Genomic DNA, 27,129 nt, shown 5'->3' with positions numbered 1-27,129 from the left:
CGCTACATTCAGTGCCTTCATTTCAGTTTCTTAGGCGAAATGTCAAGTTGGCGTCACGTTACGTAAGCAAAACTGGGCCACCAGTGCCATTTTGTTTGCGTCGCGCCTACGTCACGCACCGAAGAAAATGGCGGAATGTCCAGAATAGCGCCCATGATGCGTTTTCTAATCTACCTGATCTGAAATCTTCGGGCACACAGAGAGCAGAACACGCTAGCATAAACGACCACAGGAGGACAACATCACATAATAAATCGAATGCGAGGAACTCAATCAAGTGACATCTCTATTTATTGCAGCAGACGACGAAAAAAATTGACGTCATAAAACCGGCGCTCGCAGCACCATCACATACCCTCTGAAGAACGTTGCTTCAAGCAACGTTCTTAGACATACTTCAGTTTCGCAGCTCCGCTCGGGAGATGGCCGAAGTGGTGGTCACGCGAACTAGCGGCGCTGCGATCGTGTCTTTCGTCACTTTTTGTTTCGTTTCTGATAGAAGTTGCGTCATTTCTGGTAGATTTCTGTTTTATATTTTGAGAAGTAGTTATTTCACAGTTCTTAATTTTGAGCCTCTTTGGGAAATATTGTGATATCTGAGCTATGTATTGTAAGTGCGTTTCTGGTAAGGAACTTGAAACTTGACTTCTGCTTTCACTTCTGGTTTCATGTTTGTTGCGCTGCACCGTCAGTCGCTATCCTTCTCCGTTTTGTAGGTGTTGTGTGATGTGTCGCGATTTGCTCTCTTGAAAAGCTTCTTGAAGAAGCGTTTCCGCATCTCATGACAGCAAGAAGTTCCCTATGCCGTGCTGTTTTGCCCCCGGCTGCACGAGCGGCCGGGGGCAGCCGATGCCACTGGTCACCATTTTTTCGCACCGCCGCAAGACGCTGGAGAGTTTAAAAGTTGGGAGCGCATGCTACACCGAAAAGACAAACGCCTCACAAACAAATCAAAAGTGTGTGAACGCCGCTTTGAGGACGACGACATTTTGAAATACTACAAGCATGTTGTGGGTAACAAATTTAAGAAATAATGATTCCTCGCGGGAAATGGATGCTTGCTCCCGGCGCACTTCCTCGGCTCTTTCCTGGGCTGCCTGAGCACATCTCAAAGCCAAAAAATGTGAAGCGAAAGTGACGTCCACCAAAAGATAGAGCGCAAGTGCCGGCAACTACATCGGGTGAAGCTTGTAGTGACAGCGCTTCAACTTCAAACCTGCTGTTGGGCTTGGAAGAAGGAACTTCAGAAATATGCGCTACACACTTTGCGCTCAACGATCTCACGAACGTGACACTGCCTTCTGCGCTCTGGAAGTTCGAAATTGTTGAGGACGACGCAACACAGAAGCGATGTGGAGTATTTTATATGAGGCAACTGGTAGCCGGGCATCTGCGAGTAATGAATTTAACTGTTGTGCTTGAAGGGGATGGTACTTGCTGCATAAACGGCTACAGCAAAATTCACAAGAGGCTATTTCGAGCTGCGACTAGCATTGCAAGTGTGGAAAGAATCCTGAGAGAAGCAGACAGCTTGAACATATGTGCGGGCGTGAAAGAAGGCCAGCGTGACTCGGCGACATCAGATAATATGCATCACAAGCAGTGCAATGTACTTACAAAGCAACTAGTCTGCGCGCGTTGTCTCCGTCTACAGAGGAAACTTCGACTGAGCATTAAGGCTCCGAGCGCAACGCTCAAGCGATATCAGAAACTACGCAATGTGAAGAAGAGGCTGCTTAGGGCGGCTGCTGCTCATCAAAAGCAAAAGAAGGAAATTTTGGCTCTGAAGAAAAGGCTTTCTGAAATGCCCGATAACAGAATCGAGGAAGCGTTGGCCGAACTTCCGCCTTTGCAGCGACTTGCATTATCGTTTAAACAGTTGAAAGCAAAGTCTCCGTGTGGCGCGCGGTACAATGCGGACTGGCTTCTGAATTGTTTAATGCTGAGGATAGCGAGCCCTCGAGCATATAAGCTTGTCTGACATAAACATGCTGCCCTTGCCCTCCCTGAGCCGTCTCACACAAATACTGAAAGGAATACCATGCAAGTATGGTTTCAATCCTCTCTGTATGGAAGCTATTGGAAAACAGCTGGGCAGCAGAGCAGATGGGAAGAAATTCGGCACACTGATTTTGGATGAAATTAAGTTACGTCAGGCGTACGATTTCAACAAGTCAACCTTCAAACTTGATGGTTTTGTGGACTACGGCGGTATATCAAATGAAGGAACTGACCAACTTCCAGATCATGCGCTCGTGCTGATGTTCGTACAACTTTGGAGAGCTGGGTGCAACCGATTGCCACCTTGGCCACGAAAGGTGCTGCGCCTGGTAAGATTTTAGCAGAGCTGGTGTTGCAAGCAGTAATGCAATTGCATAAACATGATGCTATGGTGATCGCCGTAGTCAGTGACGGGGCTGGGAACAATCGCTCGATGTGGCAGCAGATGGGAATCAGCGGCAGCGTAACCTCACCTTCTCACAAGATTCCACATACATGCCTGCCTGAGCGCGCGTACCTTTATTTCCAGTGTGATGTGCCACATGCCCTGAAGTGTGTACGCAACCATTTGCTGAAGCACTGTGGACAGGTGAGCTAGTAGGTTATTTCATATATAACCTGTGCTAATTGGCGTCGATAACTCGCTGACATAGCAGCTAGGTGCAAGCAGCCAGAAAGAGGGCAAAATTGCTTTGAGCAAAAGTATAGCTCAAAATTACTTTTTTGTGCACAAAGTAAATAAAAAGTGCCACTGTACGTGTTTGTTGTTTGTTTTGTTCGCCAAAAAGAAAATGAATTAAACTTTGACATAAATATGTTCATAGTATTTAACTTCGTCCTTGTCACGGCTCACAGATCACTTCCAACTCATTTGCACGTCCCATAATATCCGCGGACAACTATAAAAAATACATGTGTCAATTAAATTTATTAGGTGAAGAAGCGTTGACGGCAGTGAATCAATTCACCGCAGCGTTGTCTCAAGCGACTGCTGGGCGTGATGCGTTAATGTCCCTACGTCTGCACAGGCGCTCGCCGTCTTTAATTAATACACATCTTAAGAATAAGCAGCAAAAAACAAAGCCCCCGCTCAAGGGAGCACCGTAGCGCTTTTATAGGGAAAAAGTTGGTTGAAAAGCGGAATCGTAGTGCACGACCGCTCATTTGCGGTGTAGTTGCAGCCTCTAAAGACTAGCCAGACATGTCATTAAAAGGTCCTTGGCATAAAATATTGTTCAGCAGCCAAAACGCAGTCGTCAAAGAGCGAACGGCACAGGTCAGTTGGGGAAAACGACCCACCGCAGAGATGACATCGCAGGAGTAGACGATGCGCGCTGCGTGAGAGATGCGTCACTACAGCGCCGATAGTGCATAGACACCGTGAAGTCCCCGTCACTTAAGCGCGACAGGTTTTTCACAAAACTCAGACTGCGTATCTAAACTACATTTACCGTCGGATAAGCGCCTACAGGCCTGTCAGTGCAATCGACGCGTCGCAGCAGGAGCAGACGACGCGCGGCGCATGACGAAAGACGCGACTGCAGCGCCGGTAGTTTCAGTGACACCCGTTGCGGCCACGTCGGCCAATGGGCTCGCATAGGGAGCTGTGAAACTGAAGTATGTCTAAGAACGGAAAGTGTCTGCGTTCACCCGGTGAACGCAGCGCAAGCGTTAGGGTCACCCAAACGTCACGTCCGGGACGCCACATCCGGTCTTTGTTTTTTCACGTCCGTGATGTCACATTCGGCCTTTTTGGCGGCATAATATGGCATATGGCAGGCTCGGAGTGCACGAAGCGGTGGATCGCTTATTTTTCGGGCTTTTGCTTCTCGTAAGTATACTTCGTCTTTGCGTTTGATGTGCATCTACTACGCTTAGCTAATCTTTCGACTGCATGATGCCATATATAGGTGTTCTGTGATGATACTTTATAGCCAGGTTCCTCACGAGCTTTTGTGATGCATTGCAGGGACCGCCACACCGGCCAGCCAGTGCTACAGTGTCCTAATGCAGAGAACGTATATTACACGGAACTGCGCTCCTTCAGAGTTATTTAGAGTCTTTGTCAGAAGCACGTAACAGTAACATTACTTGGTTACGGTGCTGCTACATGGCAGAATATTTGAATGGCAGATGTCCCGAGTGCGGCATGTAAGTACGTACGTACGCGCGCTTGTTTAGCCTAAATAAGAGTTTCTATTGTTCCCCAATGGAAATGCACATTCCTGATGCACGGTTCAGATCTGCCGGCTAAGGGCGGTAGTGAATAAAGTCACCAAATTGCGGCCTCGTTGCGGTCTCGCATTGCGGCCTCATTGCACGGTCGGGAAAAATTGCTTTAGAACCAAAATTTCGCTGCGCTGTCAGTAGCCATTCACTGATAAGCTTCTCCGCAGCGTAATGCTCAGTGCAGGTGTGATGGGGGTTGTGTGTGCGGTCGGTATGTGACCGATATTCCTGAACGCAGTGTCATTCAGCGATGTGCACAGCTGTGGCTGATTGTAGAATGTGGGCTGTGACAGGAGTGATGGGGACCATGCTCCTGCCTCGGCCAAGGTTGCAGCGATTTCAGAGCTGCAGGGAGCGCCCAGGCAGAACCTAATTTCGGCCCTATGCTGCAGCTCCAGCTTCTTGAGACGGGCACGTGGTAGTGCCACGAGTGGGAGGACGTACCGCAGGCGTGAGGTGGCTACTGCATGGTACAGCCGCAGAGCCCACCTAGTGGTGCAGCTCTGTCCTCGGGCAACAAGCTGCGAGACTGCCTTGTGGACCCGGAGGACCTGGACATGCAGGGTCTTGAAGCAGGCAGCCAGGTCAGCCGGTGATGAACGTGTAGCCCCGGGTACGTCACTGCCAGGCTTCAAGGTCGCCTTCCAGTTGCAGCTGTGCAGCGGGCGATTGCTCTTGGGTGGAGCAGCATGGCCTCGGTCTTCCTTGCCGAGATGGCAAGGCCAATGCAGCTCAGGTAAGCAGCGGCGGTGTCGAGGGCTCTTTGCAGAGCCGAGCGCGCACTGCTGTGGCTGTGTGGTGGATTTCGCACACATAGGGCGATGTGGTCCGCGTTGATGGAGGTATTCACGTGGTTGTGGGGGTCAGTCTGCAGGACAGCAGGCAGTCGGGCCAGGTTGAACAGGAAAGGACTCACCACTGATCCTTGTGGGACGCCCTCTACCAAATAGGTCCAGGGCCTGCTGAACGACTGGATAGGGCAGGCCGTCAAAGGCCCCCTTCATGCCGATAAGCACCAGGAGCACGGCGTCACCGCAGGCCTTGGCCTCTTCCAGCGTGGAGACCACGTCCACGATGGAGTCCGCACTGCATCAGCTCCGCCGGAACCCTATCTGCTCATCGGCCAGAAAGCAATGGCCTCCATCAGCTTGCAAGCAGCAGAGGTGAGTGAGACTGGCCGATAGGAGCTCACGTTTTTCAGCCGGCCTTCAGGATGGGGGCCACGTAGGCTGTGTGCCATGACTCCGGCACCTGCCCTGACTGCCAGATGTTTAAGCAGTCAAGCAGGTGCAGCTGCTCACTGGTGGCCAGGTTGCGAAGCATTTGGGTTCCTGGTGCACTGGGCTCCTGGTGCACTGCGATGCTTGGAGCTCGTGCAGCGTCAGCGGGTCCTGGTAGATAGCCATAACCTGGCTCGATGTCCACCCTGGGTGGTGAGAGAGAAGGGAAGACGGAAAGGCAGGGAGGTTAACCAGGCTGAGTCCAGTTTGCTACCCTACACGTGGGGAGGGGAATGGGGAGTGAAAGAGGAAGAGAGAGAACTTAAGTGTAGGATGTCTATAGTCGGGCACTCAAGTCTGTTGCCCTCAGGTAGCGAAAAAGTGCTCAGACTGCTTTCTGGGCCAATGAACTGTGAGGCCAGGCTCCCAAGACTGGATGACAGGCCATTTACGGAAGCGAAGAGCCTGTGTGGTGGTTGTGCAGGCAGCTAGGCAGGCTGACGGAAGGCTGCCCTACCTTCAGGATGGCTGCAGTGCGTGGTACAGCCGGCGCAAACTGGTTGGCGAGGAGCTCCGCAAGGGCCTCTTCGCTGATGCTCAGCGTGATGGCCACACTGAGGACAGGTTGTAGGCTTCCTCTCCTGCTGGTGAGGGATTTGAGCAGTCTCCAAGCCAGGGGTCCCCTGGACCTGCCCTCGATGGCAGAGCAGAGGCGTCTGCAGCGGGCATCTGCACGTCTGTACTCGGTCCAATGCTCTGCCTTGCCCGTCCGGATTGCTCCACGCTCCATACGGCGCCTGGAGGCACGAATGTTGAGCAGGTGGAGGTCCGGAGCGGGGGTATCTGGTTGGGTAGAGCACTGAACGTTGGCAGCCTGAGCACAATCCACGATGGTGCTCAGGAAGTCATGGCCATCGTCCAACTTGCTGCAGTGCTTCCGGAACAGGGACCAGTCTGTGACGTAAGTTCTTGACCTAGGCCTTCTCCCAGACCTGGGGCTGATCACAATAGGGAAGTGGTCAGACCCCCATTTGTCCGAAGTTGTGGCCCAGGAGTAGGAGCACTGCTCAGTGTTGAGGGAGAGGTCAATGGCCGTGCGAGCTCTGCGGTAGACGTAGGTGGGCTCCCTGGTTTTCCAAGGTCAGCAGGCCAGCTCACCTGATGGCATCTGTGAGGCCTTTGCCTCAGCGGGTGCAGCTGCGGCTTCCCCAATCCGTGTGGTGTGCGTTGAAGTCACTGCACAGGACTGCATGCCCACCAAGGCGAACAGCCAGCTGGATGAGGCTGGAGGGATTCCACGGCTTTCCTGGACGGATGCAGATGCTCGCCACAGCCGTGTCCTGGCTGCCAAGGCGTACCACAACGGCGCATGACTCCAAGGGGCCACCGGCGATGTCAGCAACAGGTAGAACAGCACGCGCCAGGGTGCTGCGGACATAGATTGCCGTGCGTGGCTTTCCTGGCTTATGGGCTCAATCTAGGCAGGGTGCCGCAGTGCAACTGCGTGTGGCACAGGTGGTGGCACCCGAGTAGTCGGGAAGCCGTAGGTTCTCGGCCACGGCATACGTCTCCAGCAGTGCGAGTACCGTATAGTGCGGAATATAGGTTGAGGTTTTTTCCCCAAAATATTACTAAGGCTACGTTCACACTTGGGAAACCGCAAGCGGACGGAAAAGCCAAAGCGGCCGGATAATCTTTTTCGCGCATGTACAAAACGTTCACATTTGTTTCGCCACTGCAGCGGAAACCACGTCCGCTTTCGCCCACATTTATCTAGTTTGCGTACGTTTGTCCGCCTGGTGGCACTGTTCATCACACTATTTCAAGACATACGTTCATTCATTGACCCATCAGTTACTAAAAACTACCATTTCACGCAACTGCACGTGTCGTTTTTAACTTTCGTCTACCATGGAAGATAAAGAAGACATAGTTTCGATAGCTTTAGCTAGTTGCTTTTCCTAGAAATAGACCATGAGCAACGGAAAACGTTAAATTTTACGACCGGATGTTTACATGCGATTGCAGCTTCCGGTAAAGCGGAACGTCTTTCCGCTTTGCCTGGGCGGCAAAATCTGTCCGAGACCGATTTTTTCGTCGCCTGGTTTTCCGCCCGTTTCTCCGCCTAGGCGGGTGGATTTTGTCAAGTTTTTTCCGCTTCCGCCTGCTCCAAGACCAAGTGTGAACGCAGCCTAAAAGTTCACCCCTTGACTTACATACCGGCCCTTGGCACAGCATGAATAGTCGTCTGGCAGCATGTAGGAGCGCAGACCTTTCGGCATCCGCATTGTTATCGCCCCCTTGGTGACCGACGCGGCCCAACTCACGGGCGCTGCGCGGTTCTTTATTCTGACGAAGTTCTTTATTCTATGGCGCGGTGCACCCGGAGCTCAAAGACAGGGTGGCGGATTTTGTCCGCGAGCATCGTGCCAGATCTTTGCCAGTCACAGCAGAACTCATCTGCATCAAAGCTATTGAGATCGCCCGAGAATCCGGACTGCCCAAGGAACAATTCAAGGGCTCCATTTATTGGGTTCGTCGCTTCATGCAACGCAAGGGATTCGCACTTTGACAGCGCACATCAATCTGGCAGAAGCAGCCAGAGGCATACGAGGACAAGTTGGTCGAATTCCAGCGCTATGTTATCCGTCTCCGGCAGCAGCATGGCTACATGTTGGAACAGATCGGCAACGCTGATGAAACGCCGATGTGGTTCGACATGCCGTCGCTCACCACAGTGTGCGAACGCGGCACAAAAGAAGTCGAGCTTCTTTCTACGGGGAACGCGCATTCACGGTGATGCTCGCGTGTACTGCAGATGGCAGAAAGCTGCCCCCAGACATAATATTCAAGAGGAAGACGCTGCCGAAGGAGGCTTTCCCACGGGATGTCGTTCGCGTGAATGAAAAGGGCTATATGGACGAGGCCCTCATGCTCAATTGGATTAAGGCCGTCTGGAATCGGCAACCAGGGGCACTCTTGCAGTGTCCGAGCATGCTCGTCTTGGATGCCTTTCGCGGGCACTTGACCGCAGGATTGAAGCTGGCACTCCGCGACGGGAGGACGGAACTCGCCGTCATTCCGGGAGGCATAAGATAATGTTGTGTAGAAAGAAATCGGCGACTTCAGCAGCAGTCCAGGATGGTAGAGATGCTGTCTCCGCATAGCGTGTTGGATGGTCTATGGCCGTTGCAATCCAACGATTTCCATGTGAGGTCATGGGAAGAGGACCGTACAAGTCTATTCCAACTGCTTCAAAAGGCGAAGCGGGACAAGGCAGAGGTTGTAAGGAGCCAGAAGGAGCTGTTGGGTTTGCTTTGACAATGAACTCAGGGTGCAACATACTTCGCAACGGCTGAAGATGGGCCAGGCCAGGAGCAGCAACTTCATATTCTGTTGTAAGTCTTGTGGTAGCCTAGATGACCAGTCGTCGCATGATCGTGAAAGGCTTCAAGCACCTCACATTGCAGAGAACATGGTATGACCGGGACCCATTTGTTGCCATCGATGTGATAAATGTTGCGATGTAAAACCCCATTGTGCAGCTTGAATTGATTAAGTTGTCGACGAAGTCAGGCGTTTGGAGGTGACGAAGAATCTTCCATGCGTTGGAGAATAGTTCAGCAGTATGGGTCGATGCGTTAGTGGGACACAAGGACAGATGGGCTGTTGTGTCTTAGCCATTCGAGGGCTACAATGGGTAAAGCTGATGAAGAGGACTCAGGACGTACACAATCGCGGAGAGGTTATGGTGAATCGTCATGATTCGGCAGAGGGTAGCAAGAGAGAGCGTTGGTGTCTTGATGCTTCTTTGCAGCCCTGTAGGTGACATTGAAATCGTACTCCTGTAGGTGAAGCACACAGCAACCCAGGTGACCTGATAAATTCTTTAGCGATGAAAGCCAGCACAGTGTGTTATGGTCGGTAACGACTGTGAAATGGCGGCCATGAAGACATGGGTGAAATTTTTGCACGGCCCAACAGCAAAGCACTCCTGCTTGGTTATGGTGTCGTCATTTTCTGCACTGGTTAGTGCACGAATAGCCTAAGCAATTACTCGTTCGCGGAATGTGTTGTCGCATTGTAGTAGAATGGCACCGAGACTGACTGCTAGCGTCGGTGTGAAAGATGGTGGGCGCGGTTGGATCAAAGTGGTGCAGTACTGGGTCTGACGTCAGGGCATGTTGCAAAAGCAGGAAAGCATGTTCACATTTGTCGGACGAAACAAAGGGTGCATTACTGGGGAGGAGTTGATGGAGCAGGGATGTAAGTGTAGCGAAGTTGCATATGAAGTGCCGGAAGAAGCAAGTCCAAGAAAACTGTGCATGTCTTTTTGACGCAGTGGACACAAAATTCGAGGATGGCAGTAAGCTTCTCGGGGTCCGGACGATTACCTTCTTTGCAGACTATGTGCCCCAGAACTTTGATGGCCTTGCTGGCCAAACTGCATGTGTGTGTGTGTGTGTGTGTGTGTGTGTGTGTGTGTGTGTGTGTGTGTGTGTGTGTGTGTGTGTGTGTGTGTGTGTGTGTGTGTGTGTGTGTGTGTGTGTGTGTGTGTGTGTGTGTGTGTGTGTGTGTGTGTGTGCGCGCGCGCGCGCGTATTGAGCTGCAAACCAGCATTTGCAAGACAGGCAAGGACTTCATCAAGATGTTGCAAATGTTGTGAGAACATGGTTGAAAACACAATGTCGTCGAGATAGCACAGACAGGTTTTCCATTTCAAGCCACACAAGACTTATCGATCATGCGTTCGAATGTGGCAGGCACATTGCAGAGTCCAAAAGGCATCGCACTGAACTCGTAGAGCCCATCAGGGGTAGCAAATGTCATTTTTACTTTGTCGGATTTGGACATCGGTATTTGCCAGTAGCCTGGTCTAAAGTCAAGGCTAGAAAAATACTCGGCACCGTGGAGTGAATCTAGTGCATCATCTATCCGTGACACGGGGTGAATATCTTTGCGCACGATTTTGTTCAGCGCACGGTAACAGACGCAAGAACACACTGAGCTGTCTTCGTGACAATTGCAACGACATGAGTGTCAACAGCTCAAGTGACAGTTGATCCACGAGGCAACAGTTGGGGTTCGATTTGGTTTATTGCAGTAAGCAATGCAGACCCCTCAGAGAAGCGAATAAGGCCAGGGGTAATCAGAATTGCTCGAGATAGGGTATGGTCATAGGGTAGAATGAATACGCCGCCATCCACAATGTTACAGGAGTTGACACCTATAATCTTTTCTCTAGGTGGCCAAAGAACGTAATCGGAAGAGGTGACGAGACGAATGCATTCTTCGTGGTTAGGAAGAGAATTGCCAGTGGCATCATCCAGTTGTGTGAGGCGCTGACGACAAGAGATAGAAGCAAACGCCAAAGATAAGAAGTCCCACCCCAAGATGAGTTCATGGGTCACTCACGAAATACGGCAAAAACAATGTGGTGAAGAATTTAGTCTATGGACACACAAACAGGACACGGTGCAATTGGACGAATAATAACCTTGGCCGCTGCACAAAGAGAAAGGCCGGAGTAAGGCAATTCTTGTGTTTTATAGAGTCCCAAACAGTCACATGGCAATAATCGCCAAGCGTCTTGTAACATGGAGCCACCTCAGAATTGCGCCAAACAAAGATGATGGATGCAGCCAGTCTTGCCAGATAACTACATTTTGACTATTCTGTATTGTTTGCATTTTTTGTGTAAAAGGAATTGTCGCAGAGAGTTTTATCTTCAGTGGCCTTCAGTTGACGTCATCTGCTACAACTAGCACATAAGTTAACTCCATAGCACCACTAGGATGGAGACATTGTGTCGTGGGGTGCTTCCTTAAAAGTGGACAAGAAGATTCTAAAGGAAAAGTGTGAGATGGTCACAGTAATAACCAAGGCATTTGGCATGGGAATGACCCAGCTATGAAAGTATTATCAGATGTGGACAAGCATATAATACTAAATGGCGCCTTGCACGAGTCCCAAGTGTCAAATGTAATGAGTATTGTGCATTGAAAGGGCCAAAAATGTTTTGTACATGCAAGGGAACACTATGGGCATTTGATAACAGTTGCTTAGATGTACTACATTAACAGGAACCAAACGAACTCCCTTAGACATAAGCATGCAGCAAATTCAAGGACTAGATGAAGCTTCAAAGAAGTAACTGCATTTCATGTAGGATAGGTGTGAATGACCTTTGTGCATGAGATCAGTGACAAAAACACTAAATGAATGCAGTACAGTGTCTGTATCATATCTTGTGCAGACCAAACTAGCCTGGAGTTTCAGCGTTCCTTGTCAGTTCATTTAAATAGGCACTACATTGTTCAAAGTGCAATATTGTTCTACAAAACATAATATGCAAGATGTAGCATGCTAACCCTCGTGGCTCAACAACTACTGAACCGAAACCTCAATGAGCAGTGAAGCTTCCTTGTAATTTTCATCGTAACCATACTTTCGCTCTTGAAAGTGAACCTCTTTAGTGAATTTGCTTAAATGATATTGCGCGACATAAAAAACGACACGGACGTGAAGGAAGACGACACACCAAGCGCAAACTACAACGTTTGAGCAGAAGTACACACACAAATGTGAAATGCATGATAAACGAGCCTAGAATCTGCCAACAGCAGCTATGGTACAGCTACTAGACAGGTATATAATAATTGGCAAAATGCAAAAAAAAAAGCTATGTGTGCCTTGCGAAGTCTTACGGCGTAGGTGCAGTCAGGTACCTGTACCTGGTTCCTTGTCTGCAGTGGTTCCTCCCCTTTGCCATGCACAATGGTATTTCGACTGTACACACACACAGCTCTCACTTTGATTGCACCTGTGCCGCCTCACAGAGCATTGCCATGGGATGGCATGTTCCCACTAGAAGTGGCGACACCTGTGCAACTGCAGAGCAGCATGCATTTCTTGAGTCTGCTTGTCAAGCACATTAAAAAAATAAAAAGGCAAGCTACAAAGCTAACATTTTAAGAAAGGTTTTCCAAAATTTAAAGATGGCTCAGTCGCACACAAGGCCCCTTTTTGCCATGAGCAAGTCAAATCTCCTGTTCGATCGCACTTTGCCTAGGATAGTGCGTGCCTGGCTCTGCCGCGCAGCCGTGCGCTGGCTTGGGTCAATCCGCGCACGCACCGGCTCCCTCAACGGCACAGTTTTTGCTTTGCACGCGGTCAGCCTGGGAATCCGCGATGCAGCTTTGGGTGTCTGCAGCGCACCAGCAGCACTGGCCTTAACGGCGAGGCGGGGTATGCATGATGCCGATTTGGGTGTCTGAAGCGAACGACCAGCAGCACTGGTGCTCAATAAGATGTTGCGGCGGGCAGTGCAGTCTACCACGGACTTCATTTTGGCAAACTCTGCTGCATGAAGCTTGGTGAAGTTTGGAGTCTTCATCACTTTGGATGCCAACTTTGGCATGGGAGTTTTTGCAGCCGCAGCATACTTCGGCGGCACAACGGCTTCGACACTCGACTCTGCAGCAGCTGTGTCTGGGGCAAAAGTCACAGTACTGTTTTCTTTGCCCTTGGCCAGCCCACAGGCAACGGACTGTCGGATGAACTTGACAACTTTGGCCTTCTTCGGATTGCCCTTGTAGGTGTACCCCAGCTCCCGGGCCAATGCTAGGAGCTCGGCGTATTTCTGAGACTCGAGGTCCTCGATGTCGGGTTGGTTTAAGCCTTCCATGAGCGAAAGAGCGGCCATAAAGTTGCAAAGTGCCACTTTGCAACTTTATGGCCGCTCTTTCGCTCATGGAAGGCTTAAACCAACCCGACATCGAGGACCTCGAGTCTCAGAAATACGCCGAGCTCCTAGCATTGGCCCGGGAGCTGGGGTACACCTACAAGGGCAATCCGAAGAAGGCCAAAGTTGTCAAGTTCATCCGACAGTCCGTTGCCTGTGGGCTGGCCAAGGGCAAAGAAAACAGTACTGTGACTTTTGCCCCAGACACAGCTGCTGCAGAGTCGAGTGTCGAAGCCGTTGTGCCGCCGAAGTATGCTGCGGCTGCAAAAACTCCCATGCCAAAGTTGGCATCCAAAGTGAGGAAGACTCCAAACTTCACCAAGCTTCATGCAGCAGAGTTTGCCAAAATGAAGTCCGTGGTAGACTGCACTGCCCGCCGCAACATCTTATTGAGCACCAGTGCTGCTGGTCGTTCGCTTCAGACACCCAAATCGGCATCATGCATACCCCGCCTCGCCGTTAAGGCCAGTGCTGCTGGTGCGCTGCAGACACCCAAAGCTGCATCGCGGATTCCCAGGCTGACCGTGTGCAAAGCAAAAACTGTGCCGTTGAGGGAGCCGGTGCGTGCGCGGATTGACCCAAGCCAGCGCACGGCTGCGCGGCAGAGCCAGGCACGCACTATCCTAGGCAAAGTGCGATCGAACAGGAGATTTGACTTGCTCATGGCAAAAAGGGGCCTTGTGTGCGACTGAGCCATCTTTAAATTTTGGAAAACCTTTCTTAAAATGTTAGCTTTGTAGCTTGCCTTTTTATTTTTTTAATGTGCTTGACAAGCAGACTCAAGAAATGCATGCTGCTCTGCAGTTGCACAGGTGTCGCCACTTCTAGTGGGAACATGCCATCCCATGGCAATGCTCTGTGAGGCGGCACAGGTGCAATCAAAGTGAGAGCTGTGTGTGTGTACAGTCGAAATACCATTGTGCATGGCAAAGGGGAGGAACCACTGCAGACAAGGAACCAGGTACAGGTACCTGACTGCACCTACGCCGTAAGACTTCGCAAGGCACACGTAGCTTTTTTTTTGCATTTTGCCAATTATTATATACCTGTCTAGTAGCTGTACCATAGCTGCTGTTGGCAGATTCTAGGCTCGTTTATCATGCATTTCACATTTGTGTGTGTACTTCTGCTCAAACGTTGTAGTTTGCGCTTGGTGTGTCGTCTTCCTTCACGTCCGTGTCGTTTTTTATGTCGCGCAATATCATTTAAGCAATGGATTACCAACTTGCCCGGAATGCTGCTCTCATTAGTGAATTTGCTTGTGTATTAATTTTTCTTTAGGCAAGTATTTTTTATACATGTTAATGTCTCAATCCTGCTTTTTCTTTCCGGGGCTAAAACAAAATGCCTCTTATTTCACTTTGATCTTTTGACCTAGGAAGCCATCATCTGGTGCTGTTTACAGCAAGCACATGCTTCGGGCAAGGAGGGAGCCAGCACCATATCTACATCAGCAAGAACCTCGGTGCTCAAAATAAACATTTTCTGTGCAAATACCTGTCTTTTTATACTTCCAGCATGAATTAATAAGTTTCTTTTGCCTTCACATGCAGGAAGGTTTATAGGAATAAATAGTGACTGTTGAATGCCCAGGAAAAGCCTTGAAGCCATTCTACTTGTACAGTGATAAAGTACGTGTGTACTTGAACTTGATAGTACAGAAACGAAAGGCAAAGCAACAGGCAAAATGCTCGGGGCAGCAGTCGTATAAAGATGAACACAGCTAATTGTGCTGTCCAGTTTCATTCAGTTTGACCAAATGTTGCAAGAATTGCCTTCAATATGAATCATTCAGTTTAGCCAGCTAAAGTCGAACTCGTACAAACTTTGGAATGTCTGCTGAGAATTTTAGCATAAATGGTATGTGCATCCTTCAGCAGCAATACAAGCCCAATAAGGTTTTTGCGTTACTGTCCCCCCTCCCTTGGGGTTATTGCAGTGTCTACTTCACGTGCTTGAGGGTATAATGGAGAATGACTCCATTCTCCAAAGAGAAGGCTATATAAATATGCAGGACAAGAGCTTGTAGGCCTGGTTATAAGCATTAATTAGATATGTATAGACCAAAGGCAATATGAATACAATATGTTAAATTGCATCCATATGTGGGAACTGCCCACATCAAAGGAAAGAAAGTGCAATACTTGCAACCTACCAACATAAACATCAGTCTAGGGAAGGATTCTGTAAGGATCCACTACGTGGACTGTTTCAGCACACACTGATTAGGTAGAGCTATAAGCTGGTAGAGCAAGTGGCAATCATCACCATGGGCTCTCGTGCTCTATTCATTCAGCGTGTACTGGAATGGACAGTCCACTTAGTCAACACTTACAGACTAGCCCCCTAGGGCTGTGGAAGCACACAGTATATTAAGGTTAAGTCTGGAGTGTTACCTTCTGCTTATGTGGCAACTCCTCCTGTTTACCTGTTCCTTTCAACTGAGAGCTGAGCACTGCCTAGGTTAAGTCAGAAAAAGCAACCAGCGTCCATAGAATTCAAACTATTACTATTTGCCCTATATAAGGGGACAGTGAAGCCTTTGACTTGGGCCATATTTTTCGCGATATGCCCGAGAATATTGGGATTTCCCATCAATTTTACCCTTCCTACATCACATAGTGAACAACCTGAAAACTTAACACTGTTGCGCAGAGCGATGAAGGGTCAGGATTTGAGCAAGAAAACAACACATGACACCTGAGCGCAAACTATGAACTGGTTTATTTTTCTGCAAGTGAAGCGTACATAAAGCCTACACGCATGCACAGGAGTCCTCTTCCCGGTCTACCTACACCCTCTATTGTCAGTGATTATGCTAATCTCTTTATTGCTGAGTGAAATAGACGGCAGGCTGGCACATGAGCCCTGTGGGGCCACCTTGAGGTTGTATGCTTCCACGACTTGTCTTTTCCTTTGGTTCCTACTTTTCAGCAGAATCATTGCCTTGTGATAATCACCAGTTGATAGTTTGTGCTCAGGTGTCTATTGTTTTCTCGCTCAAGTCCTGTCCCTTCGTCACTCCGCACAACAGTGTTAAGTATGTTGAACCAACTAGCACACTGCACAATTTTCCTGATCTTGAAAACAATTGTAAACTAAAGTCCGTGAGAAACAAAGTGTTCTGTCATGACATACAGATTTATGCATGATCACTTTGCTATATAAAAATACAATTTTAGCCAATGTTAACGAAGAGCTTCACTTCTGGAGTTCACTTAAATAATGTCTGTGATGCATTGTGACAGTACGAGGTCCTGGAGATCCTACTGTGGAGATATGTCAACATTGAGCCTATTCCTGTTTAATGTATGGATAGATGCCTTCACGAAGAGTTGGAGAAACTGCACAATACAATGTTTTATATCACATGTAATAATTATGCTGTGATAAAGTGTACACGCTGAGCTTAATGTTTTAGAAAAGCTCAAGGAAAGGTTCCAGAATAGGTATGATGGATAGGCAACCTTTTATTTGGCTCTCTTCATAGTGAAATCTAGACGCATCACCTCAGCCACACTTAGTAAAATCTGTGGGCTCGTACTGCCCATGCCTTTACTGCACAAGTTGCCTTGGTGCTCCCAGTCTTGACAGGTAACACTTAAGCACACTCTCATGCACGTGTTTGTTCCAAAGCTACAGCTGCTAACTAAAGTAACTCCCACATGCGATTCTGTAACTCTAGACCTAACTGCAAAAACGCATGCAGTACTACGAGTTTGGCATGGAGTCTACATGACATGTGCACAACTTCAAATTTCGTATAGGCAACAGATAACTGGTAACCTGTTAGAGTAACAAAATGGATGCCAAGGAAAATTCACCCAAAGCCTTAGGCAGGAAAATGAGGTGTTTTGATGAGATAAATAGCAATCACATTTGATCGACTGACTAAAAGCTGGCAGGGGTATTGCATTTGACATGATTGAAATGAGCTGCAGCATGGCATGGTAACTGTGGCAGCCTTTACAATGCCGCGCTCTCTGAATTACACTTATGTGCATCCATATGCTGCAGCGATCAACTGTTTTTATTCAAGAAAGCCAGGTTTGTGGTTCAGCACACATCATACGCTGGCAAACTCACTGATGAGTCAACTCCCTGAGATCATCCCATGAGTCTGAGTAAGCCCAGCTGAGCAGTATTTTGGCGAGTTTGAGCCCGAGTGAGCTCGGCTGAGTAGTATATACTACTCATAAGAATATATATTCTTATGAGTTCAAGTGAGCAGCTAATTATAATTTTGGCGAGTCTAAATAGTGAGTTCCGATTATTTTGCCAACATATATATGGTCCGTGTACTTTCGAAATTCATCTACGAGACTTGCGCATAGGTTGGAAATTAAGCTTCTCGCCAAGTGACTACTGCATAAATGATCATAGAGCTAGCGAAGAACGATATACGCCTTAATGATGCAGCGTGCCGCGCGGGATCCATGTGTGCAGCGTGCCAGTGGATGGGTGCGTGTTTGGGAAATTAGGGGGTTTCGACCCATTCACAGATAATTTACATAATACCTTTCTCCATAGTGTATTATTGCGATAGCAATTTTTGGACACCCTAAGCGAATTTTCGCCATCGCCCTGATGTTTGGTTTAAAGTCCAAGTGTGACAAAAATTATAGTGCTCCGTTGCATCCCACATGCTGGGGTTAATTGCGAATGAAAGGGTGCGAGGGTGAGCCGAGAAGGATGGCAGCTTTATGCGCGCTGTCCACGTCCCGTGATCAAGTGCGCGCTAGGGTCAGAGAGCGCACGGGCACGGCCATATGCCATGTGCGGCCGGTGTAAAGGCGGCAAGCCGACGTGGCTGCTGGTTTCACGAGTGTCAATTGGAAGTAGCGATATCTAAGTTTCGGGCGAAACTTAGAGAACAGTGACTTCCTTAGAGGGGCCAAAATTTTGGGGCGCATGAGCGGCACGTATAGTAGAATGCAGTGTTCCATTGTAAAAGAAAAAATTGATGTAACAAAATAGAGTGCTGAGTGTTACGTCTTTGTTACATCAAGGTTCAACAAAAATTAAGCGCTGGAAATCAGCGCTGGACGCACATGCAACTCCTTACTCCACACTGAAAACATTTGAGAAAAATTTTTTTTTAAATACTTTGTACATTTGTATAAATCCCTACCTGCGGATATTCCTCTGGTTTAGCCTAATTATGTGCTGCCTACTTAACTTACTGACGCAGCATACGTATCATTGCGAAATTTATAATTTTTTTGCTTTTAGAAAAAGCATCGAGTTATTGAATTTTGCGAACAGAAAAAAAATTGCAACTTTCAATATAGCGCGCTTCCTAGGCTATTAAATAGCTACAATGTTCAAGGAACGTACTGTTTCCATGAGTGGTTTACTCATGCAATAAGATGTACTACTCCTACACCTTGTAATAAAAAGCATATGCATCGACACATAGCAGCTGATATTCTTGCTTATTTTCTCATCACAGAGGTAGATGGGGCACATGAACCAATATGCTCACACAAATCAACGTGACCAACTACTGCGGAGACATGGCAACGAATTCTTTGTTTACCTTGTACACCACAAGTGCGAGGTTTGCGCATTAATTTGACTTCATGAAACCCTATTTATACTACAGGCTTTACGGCAATGCTCTCATGCAGTGCGGTGAAGCGCTCGACGAAACTGCACATATTATATGATTTGTTTGATATTAACTCGAGATGCAAACGTTTGTGCAGGCAGGCAAGCAATGTTTCCATTCACGCAGCGCACCAAAATAGCGAGGTATATGCATTGATCTGGTTTCATGACATCTACTTTTGCCACTAGCTTTACGGCAGTGCTTGTGTATAGTGCTGCGAAGCACGACGGAACTGCACGTTATTATACGGTGTGCTTGAAATCCACTCGAGATGCAAACGTTTGTGCAGGTAGGAAACGAATGATTTAATTCACGTAGCACAACACGAGAGCGCGCTCTATGCAGTCCTTTGATTGAATAAAACTATTTCTGCCACAGGCTTCACAGCAATGCTTGTGTAGAGGGCTGTGAAGCTCGACGCAGCTGTAACAACATCCCACAGTACACCCGATTTTTACCGAGTTTGTTTTAAAGGGCCCCTCACAGGCTACATAACAAATTTTGGTTATACACTGAAAGTTGTTACGTGCCCTCTAAGAAGTGTTCTACCGCAAGCATTTTTCAAATTAGTTCATTAACAGCAGATAGAGAATGATTGAAGTGCCGCGAACGCATGATTTCAGGAGGCGAGCGTCGCCGCCTATATAAACACTTTCTCGACATTCCCCGTTTCGCCTGTGTAAGCAAATTTCCTTCACTGCGTTCTCCCATACCGGAGCCGAGGGGTCGCGGCGGGTATACCCTGCCGTCTTCTTTTTTAGACCGTCACCGGAAGTGTGCCGGTGACGGTGTCGCGCGAGCTGTTGCGCTTGTCTCGTTTCCTGTAGCGGACGATAGTGCGCGCTCTACACGAGAACACGTGATTAGCGGTATAAGTCAGTGCCCCAGCACTGAGGCAAACGCGAGAGGATAAAAGAGCATTCATGATCGCAATGCTGGAACACATGTAGACAATGACGTATAGTTTCGTTCTCTGCGCGCGTGCAAACGTCGGGAAAAGGAGACGAAACGGAAATTCATCTCTCTTGCTACAGTGCGAAGTAAAACAAAAGCACCCAGACATTCGGGTTGTATTTTTCATTATTTCTCTAAACTTTAATTAGTTCACTGCAGCAACAGATTCAACAAATAACTGATGCTGCCTTGAATCTAAGTCACGTGTCACTCTGAGTGCCATCACAGCACAGCCTGTGCTCCTATGCAGCAGCAAAGTTACGGGCATTCATCTGCTTGCTGCTGCGATAACATTATGACACTTTAACTCAGAGGTACGATTTTTGTTGTGTGAGATTATAGATAGCCAGTAGACTACTTGTCTGATGTTAAATGCTATGGCCCACTGGCAATCCACGATGCACTCAACGAAAACGTTTTTATGCTGTGTGTGGCGTGACTCACCAGTGACCCACACGCAAGCATTCTTGCTCTTGTGTTGCCATCTGAGGTTTGAAATTGCAACTAATATATATTTTTATTGCATTGGACATGGGGTGGTATGTTTGTTTCGGAGAGTGGAGTGGCGGCGCATTTCTCAGTTGGGTTTCTTGCAAACTTTCGCAGCAGTCTTTGAAATACGTGCCATTGGAATAAGTACCTGCATTTTTCTTGCAACTCCCAAACTTTTCAGCGTGTCTAATAGATAGATCCTCATGCCCCTTACGGATGAAAAAAAAAAAAAGCACAATGCAGAGGAAACAAATAAACTTAGTTTTGGGCCAGAAGAATGCACCAGCAACTTCGCGATCACCAGCGGATGAGTCAAGTGCTTCAGTGTCAGGTGTTCAGCAGAGGTCAGTGAAATCAGTGAGAAAGATAGTGTTTACGAACCATCACAGACCTCAGCCAGCATGTCGAATGGAGAGTCAGACCTGACTGATGATTCTGAGGTGAATGATTCAGGATACAATGCTCTCATTTCTCTCAGCCCATCTCTAGAGAAATGGACACCGGCAACAACCACTTCGCCTAGTGTGACACCACACGTACTCTAGGCCGCCCACTATCATTCAGTTGCCATCTAGCCATTATGCCCCATCTTTATGTTCACTGTTTATTACGGATGACATTTGGCAAATGATGGTCAATGAAACAAACAGGTTCACACAAGTGTTGAAGTCAACTACTCCTAAATCTAAATCACGCTTGAAAAATTGGACGGAAACCAATGCCAAAGAAATTAAAGCATTTATTCGAATACTGATTTGTATTGGTCTCCTCCGTCTTCCTACTCCCAAATCTAAATCAAAGTTGAAAAATTGGATGGAAACTAATCTCCAACAAACGAAAGCATTTGTTGGAATACCAATTTGTATTAATCTCGTCCATCTTCCTATCCGAGTCACTACTGGGCAAAAAGTAACCTGTAAGGTGTTGAACTCATTCAAAATATGAGCCGTGACCGCCTTCTCCCTACTTTTGAGGTTCCGGCATTTTGCGGACAATTAACTGGTTGCAGAGTTGCAGGATCATGTCTTTAAGATCCATCCTCTGGTAGAGAAATTGAACCAAAATTTTTGCCACTGTGCTTGAGCCAGGAAAGGAGGTTGTGATAGATGAAACAATAGTGCCATGGTGTGGCAGACTTTCGTTCTTACAGAGTCAGGCTGTTCAAGGCATGTACCAAAGACGGTTACAGGCTAAAGGTTGATGTATATGCCGGAAAGTGTGACTGAACAATTGGCATCGGACATGCCGAAGATGTATGCTTGAAACTCCTGCAAAATTACAAGGAAGTTGTGTGCCCGCTGTCCGTAGACAACTTCTACATGAGCTTGCTGCTCACTTTTCGCCTTCTAAAGGAAGACACTTTCATTCGTGGCACAGTTCGCTCAGTGAGGAAAGGGCTGCCAAAAGATCTCACTGAAGTAAAGGTTGCAAATGGCAGTGTTACCGAACTTCAGTCCAAAAATGGAGTGAAGGCACTGAAGTGGATGGACAAGAGGCCTGTTCTGATACTCACATCTGTCGCCAAATATGAAGCAACTTTGGTGGACAGTGGGAAGAAAACAAGGGACGGTGCACCAATCATGAAACATCAGGCCGGTCTCGATTACAATGCAGCAAAAAAGGGCGTCGACTATAGTGACCAAATGACGTTATACCACAACTGCCTTAGAAAAGGACTCAAGTGGTACAGAAAGGTAGCTGTTGAGTTGCTTGTTGGATGTGTCATCATAAATGCGTGGAACGTTCGTGGCATGCTTGAAGGAAACTCTACGCCAATTATAAAATTTCAAGATGAACTGGCTCATTCACTGTTCGGCCCTCGTCAAGACAACATCGAAGAAACTCGTGGGAGAAGTGTCCACATGCTAAGAAAAACTGGCACATCGGCACACGACACTCAGTGGCTCTGCACTGGCTGCTATGCAGCCAACAGTACCAGCAGTAGCCCAAACACTATGGAGAGAGTGAGAAAAGTGACCACTTTCTGTGAATAACGCCCCGGCAAGCCATTCATCTGTTTGTTGTGCTTTAATTCTAAGCACAAGTAACCTGAGAAGCAAGCTAGCTTCAACTGTAAAATGAGTAGGATGAAAACTTCAAGACATGGCTAATGTTCATACTAAATTTTAGCCTTTCTCTAACTAATAAATATTTCTAACACAGGAACTGACTTCTTGTCTTTTTTAATGGCAAGCACTTTGTAGTTCAACATAGGTTTCTAGCATCTTGAATCCATTGAGGGGCTACAGAATGTATTAAAGAAAGCTAAAAATGCATAATGTTGTGCTGAATGTGATCAAGACACATGTACAAGAAACTATAGTCATTAGTTCGATGAGGACAGTAATGTGCTTTAGCAAGTTAGAACTTTGTTACCAACTTGCCCACATTCACATCTTAACAGATTTAACAATGTTTCCACTACGTGGAGAACCTTGATCTACAGTGCTTTTATCATACTGAAGAAGGTTGGTGTTCCTATTATAACACGTGTACTTAAGAAGCTCAATCTCTCAGGATTTCATGTTGTTTTACTTGACATAAGCTTACGAGGCTTACAGATTACGTGCTCGTATCTCAACGTAAACACTTACTTCCTTTTCAATGATTTTCATTTCTGTAAAAGCACAATAAATTTCGTCAGACGAGAAGTGCAAATGTGTTTTTTATTCTTTCATACTTGGTGCTTGCTATTATACAACTTACTTATATCAACTTGCTTGTTTAGAAAACTCATAAAAAACACTCCCCCCACCTTCTTCTTTCTTCTTTTACTTTCCATTGACTCTGACTTTCATTATGCTAATAAACTTCAGAAGAGCTTGCTCTCAGGCTAGTTTGTACACACTGCTAGGAATGAAAAAATGGAGAGAAAACGGGACAAGAAAGAAAGGCCTACAGAATGCTGATTTGCGCGCGGCAATCTATATCAAGGACGGGGTGCTGGACCAGGGAAGCTAAGAAGCCGCCACAACAAACTATGGGAGCTAGGTGAATGGCTTCGATGTCCACACAGAAACATAAATATAGGAATGTTATAGAATGCTGTGTCATTCAACAACCCCGTGAATGTTGAAAAGTGGGACAGTGATCAGCTGAAAAGAGTTTCAGAGAGCTCCAGGGAGTGGGGAGGATGATACAGTAAGGGGGCTAGGGTGGTGACACGCATTAAGGGCATCAAGAATGAAGTGAAAAATTATGGAACATAGGGGGATTGTCTCATCATTGCTCGATCGCTCAACACCAGATAGCTGTGGCCAGTTGCCTTAGCTGAGATTCACCTACCCTGTCATAGCATGTGCTGTGCTTGCTGCTTTGCAGTCTTTAGAATAGGCAGGTGTCAGGGAAGCATGCCCATAATGCCTGCAATTAAGTAATAGGCGACTTGCAAAATAGTGCCCGCTTTCTTCCATACACAGCCATGGCTGAACCACTCACTAGCAAATCTGGTAAGAAAATAACGCTGACCTTCACTGTTACTTGGGCTGCAACAAGTCTGGGCTGCAAACAAGAAGACACAAGACAGAGCACTGTCATGTTTTTAGCACAGTTCACTTTCCTAAGTAATGTACCAACAAGGTCATAATATACATTATATAAATACATCAATTTGTAAACAAAATGTTATTTTTAATATAGTCATTTTTAAAAACAGCACAAGGATGATAGCATAATTTTAGGCGTAGTCTTAGCAATGAAAAACTTTTGTCAGAAGTTAAGCAAAGTTTTGGCAACGTAAAAATGTGCATCCTCATTGCTAAAGCATTCCTGTCCGGGGAGTGCTAGGAGTTTGTCTTGGTGTGATGTAAAACCCTCCACACATTTATGTAGTGCTAGAGAGAGAGGTGATGGGGGAGTGGTAGTGGCCAGTGGAGAATCCTTCCCTGAAATGGATTTCTGGCTACGTCACTGAATGTCTGTAATGCCTTGTAATAGCAATAGGTCTTGGATGGAAACACTATAGATGATACCAGTGAACCTATTGAGCCTATTCCTGTTTAGTGAGGTGATGTATGTTTTCCCAAAGAATTACAGAAACTGTACAATGGAATGTTTTGTACCACCTGTAATAACCATGCTGTAAGAAAACAGAAAGGCTGAGCTTAGATGTTGTAGGAAATCTCTTAAGAGGCTCAAGGATCGGTAAAGATGACTAACTTCTGTATTCTCCACTCAACCCTCCACCTGGATTCAAATGCACAGCAGCCCCACTCCTTGACACAGGCGGTTGCTTAGCTTTCATTAAACTTCATGTCAATTACTGTGAAACACAGCGTCGTCTTCAGTCAAGGGGTGGCACTGCGCTCATCTCAGTGGAATGAAGCTTCCAGTCATAGATGGTTTCAGAATACAGGGTAAGTGACCTCACATTTTACTCTCTTCGTCGTGAAATCTAGACACCAAAGCCTCGGTTTGAACAAGTAATGCTTTAAGCGCTCTCTCATGCATATGTTTGCTTTAAGGCAGAGTCAGCTTACTATTTCCTGCTTCTGCCACATGCAAATGACACAAAAATATCTCAATAAAATGATTGTGATTTAAGTGGTACACACTCTCTGCAATGTGATTAAATGTTTGTAATAAAAGAAGCACTACTCATGTGCTGGTCAGCATCTGCAGCATTATGTTCACCAAGATAGCTTTTTTGTCTCAATATATTCAATATTATTGCAAATTTAAGAGGTTTTGCAGCTAACATGTAGCTGTCAACTTGTGTCTCGAGAACATACAGCTTTACTTGAGAGGAGCGCTATATTGCATGAGACAAAGGAGCATTTTTAGACTGCTTGTTTTATTTATGTGTGAAAAACAATTGTGAAGGTTTTAATAGCAAAGTAATACAGTAGGTGTTGGCAACGCGAACAAGCCATGCAAAGTGTATGCATTAGAAATGAACTATCCAGATGAGGACTCCCCACCCCACTGATATATGTCAATGCTATAATATCAAATGCTGTGACATTTAACACATATGGTGACTAAAAAAAAAAAAAGGATAACTAAAGCAAGAGCAGCATTAATAAAACAATATCAACTGCAAAATTTATATAATTTTTCTCAAAACTTTTATCTTCGCATAAACTGTGGCATCACACACTGTGGGCACTTTTGCTAACAACCTTCACATTTCACTAGTGCTAATTCTAGCTTCCCTTTAGCTTCTAGCTTGATTCTAGCTTCCAGCTCAACTGCAATGTTTTGAACGTCAGGGCATGTGCAAGTGAAAATTAGTTTGTGATGGCCATGTTTGTGATCTCCCTATTATTCTGCCTGAATAATAGGGAGAGGAGGGCAATATAATTGCCTTGAGAACTATTAAGCAGAAGCAGCATGGTGGATGAGGAGCAGTGGCCGGAATAAAACATTTCAGGAGTTCAATGTAGTAAGGATACAGGAGTCATATGATTAACTTCGCAAGAATATGAGGCCATTATAACACTAAGGGAAACAGACTGGCCCATCACACTGAATTTTCAAATATCCTAACTGGTCTAGAACACCTTGCACAGCTGCTGTAATTAGGAAAAAAAAAATGTAGCATTGTCTTAAAAAGACAGCTTTTTTGTTTGTTTACTCTGCTATGCCACTGTACACATTATTACTATTACTTTTTTTTTCTTTTGGAACAGAAAGTCACCATATGCCTGGAGGTTTTAGATCACCTTCTTGGTGTGCTCCCGATATATGAACAGTTCGAAAACATTAACATTGTTGCTTGGTTTATTGCCCAAGTAGAGCGGCACGTAACGACTGACTGCGGAACCAGGCGTGTGAATATGCACACCCTGTATCCAATCAACCCCTATATCAATCAATTTTGTACAATTAGACCTCCATATATTGAACTTTAATGTAACAAACCGTTTTACTTTGCAGAACTTATTTGGTGTGCATATAGAGATCTTCAATTTATTGAATTCTTTTATCTGCAATTTCAATTTACGGAAACTATAAATTCTTCTAAAATTTAAATGAGGATATGTGTTGCATTTGAACTGTAAATTCTATGGACGTACATACAAGCGCTTTCCGGGAGTAAAGCTTCACGATTTCCTTCCAAAGTTTATTCGACTTAAGGACAAAATTCTGCAGCAAAGTTATAAACGACCACAGGTGACAAGCAGCTGAATGCGAGGTATCTGGTACAGACCCACGGGGGAAAACTTAAAAACCACAATAGCACACATTCAGGCGAGTATGTAAACAGGCGAACTAAGCAGGGAACAAAAACAACACAGCACTGCTTTCATAGGTCCCGAATGATCAGAGTTTCGTCAGAGTTGGTGCAAGCACGCATCCGCAGATAAAACGGGCTCCCACCGTGCATTGACCAATACTTCGAGAGCTGACGCCTACACAATAACCGGGGTAGGTTACAGCACTTGTTTCTGCTCTGATCGTATAGTGTTCGAATGATGTCGCGACAACGCAAGTACTTACGACCTTCCACAACTCCAGAACATCACAAAAGACCGTTTGCACATGTACTAACCAGCCAAACAAACTAACCACGGCAGCGAAGACCACTTAAATCGAACATACAACGCAGAAACACCTCGTAAAGGTTTCACCATAGAGAAAGGTTACACCTTGTTGCACCGACGCTCACAAGAAATTCAAGAAATGTCCAAAGCGCACTACCGCCGCCTTTTAAAAATCCAACGGGAGCCAAGCCAAATCAGTAATAAGTTGGCTATTTGGGTACAGTGGCTAGAATAGGAGAAGTGTGATGAGCGCGCCTGCTTCGTCGTGACGCTTTGCAGGGAACAGGACAGGTGGCGCTGTAACCCGCTTACACGCCAGGCGCTTGGAGCAGAAGCGTTGCCTACGCTGCGCCTGGTTGCATTTCTTTATTCGATTTCGCGTTTATGCTGCTA

General features: G+C 46.7%; 2 long non-coding RNA genes across 2 annotated transcripts; one reads left to right on the top strand and one right to left on the bottom strand.

Moving 5' to 3' along the window:
- Positions 1-332: 332 nt before the first annotated feature.
- Positions 333-14,682, top strand: LOC139046772 (uncharacterized). The gene is made up of 3 exons (XR_011512968.1): positions 333-3,832; positions 4,623-5,393; positions 14,573-14,682. It is a non-coding gene; the product is annotated as an uncharacterized lncRNA (long non-coding RNA).
- On the bottom strand, positions 5,404-26,863 carry LOC139057660 (uncharacterized). Its single transcript, XR_011512969.1, has 3 exons — positions 26,745-26,863; positions 23,720-23,752; positions 5,404-5,656 (listed from the first exon to the last, which is right to left on the bottom strand). It is a non-coding gene; the product is annotated as an uncharacterized lncRNA (long non-coding RNA).
- Between the last annotated feature and the right edge of the window lie 266 nt (positions 26,864-27,129).

This window comes from Dermacentor albipictus, chromosome 3, assembly GCF_038994185.2.
Source record: "Dermacentor albipictus isolate Rhodes 1998 colony chromosome 3, USDA_Dalb.pri_finalv2, whole genome shotgun sequence".
Taxonomy (NCBI): domain Eukaryota; kingdom Metazoa; phylum Arthropoda; class Arachnida; order Ixodida; family Ixodidae; genus Dermacentor; species Dermacentor albipictus.
This window is presented reverse-complemented; position numbering and strand designations above follow the sequence as displayed.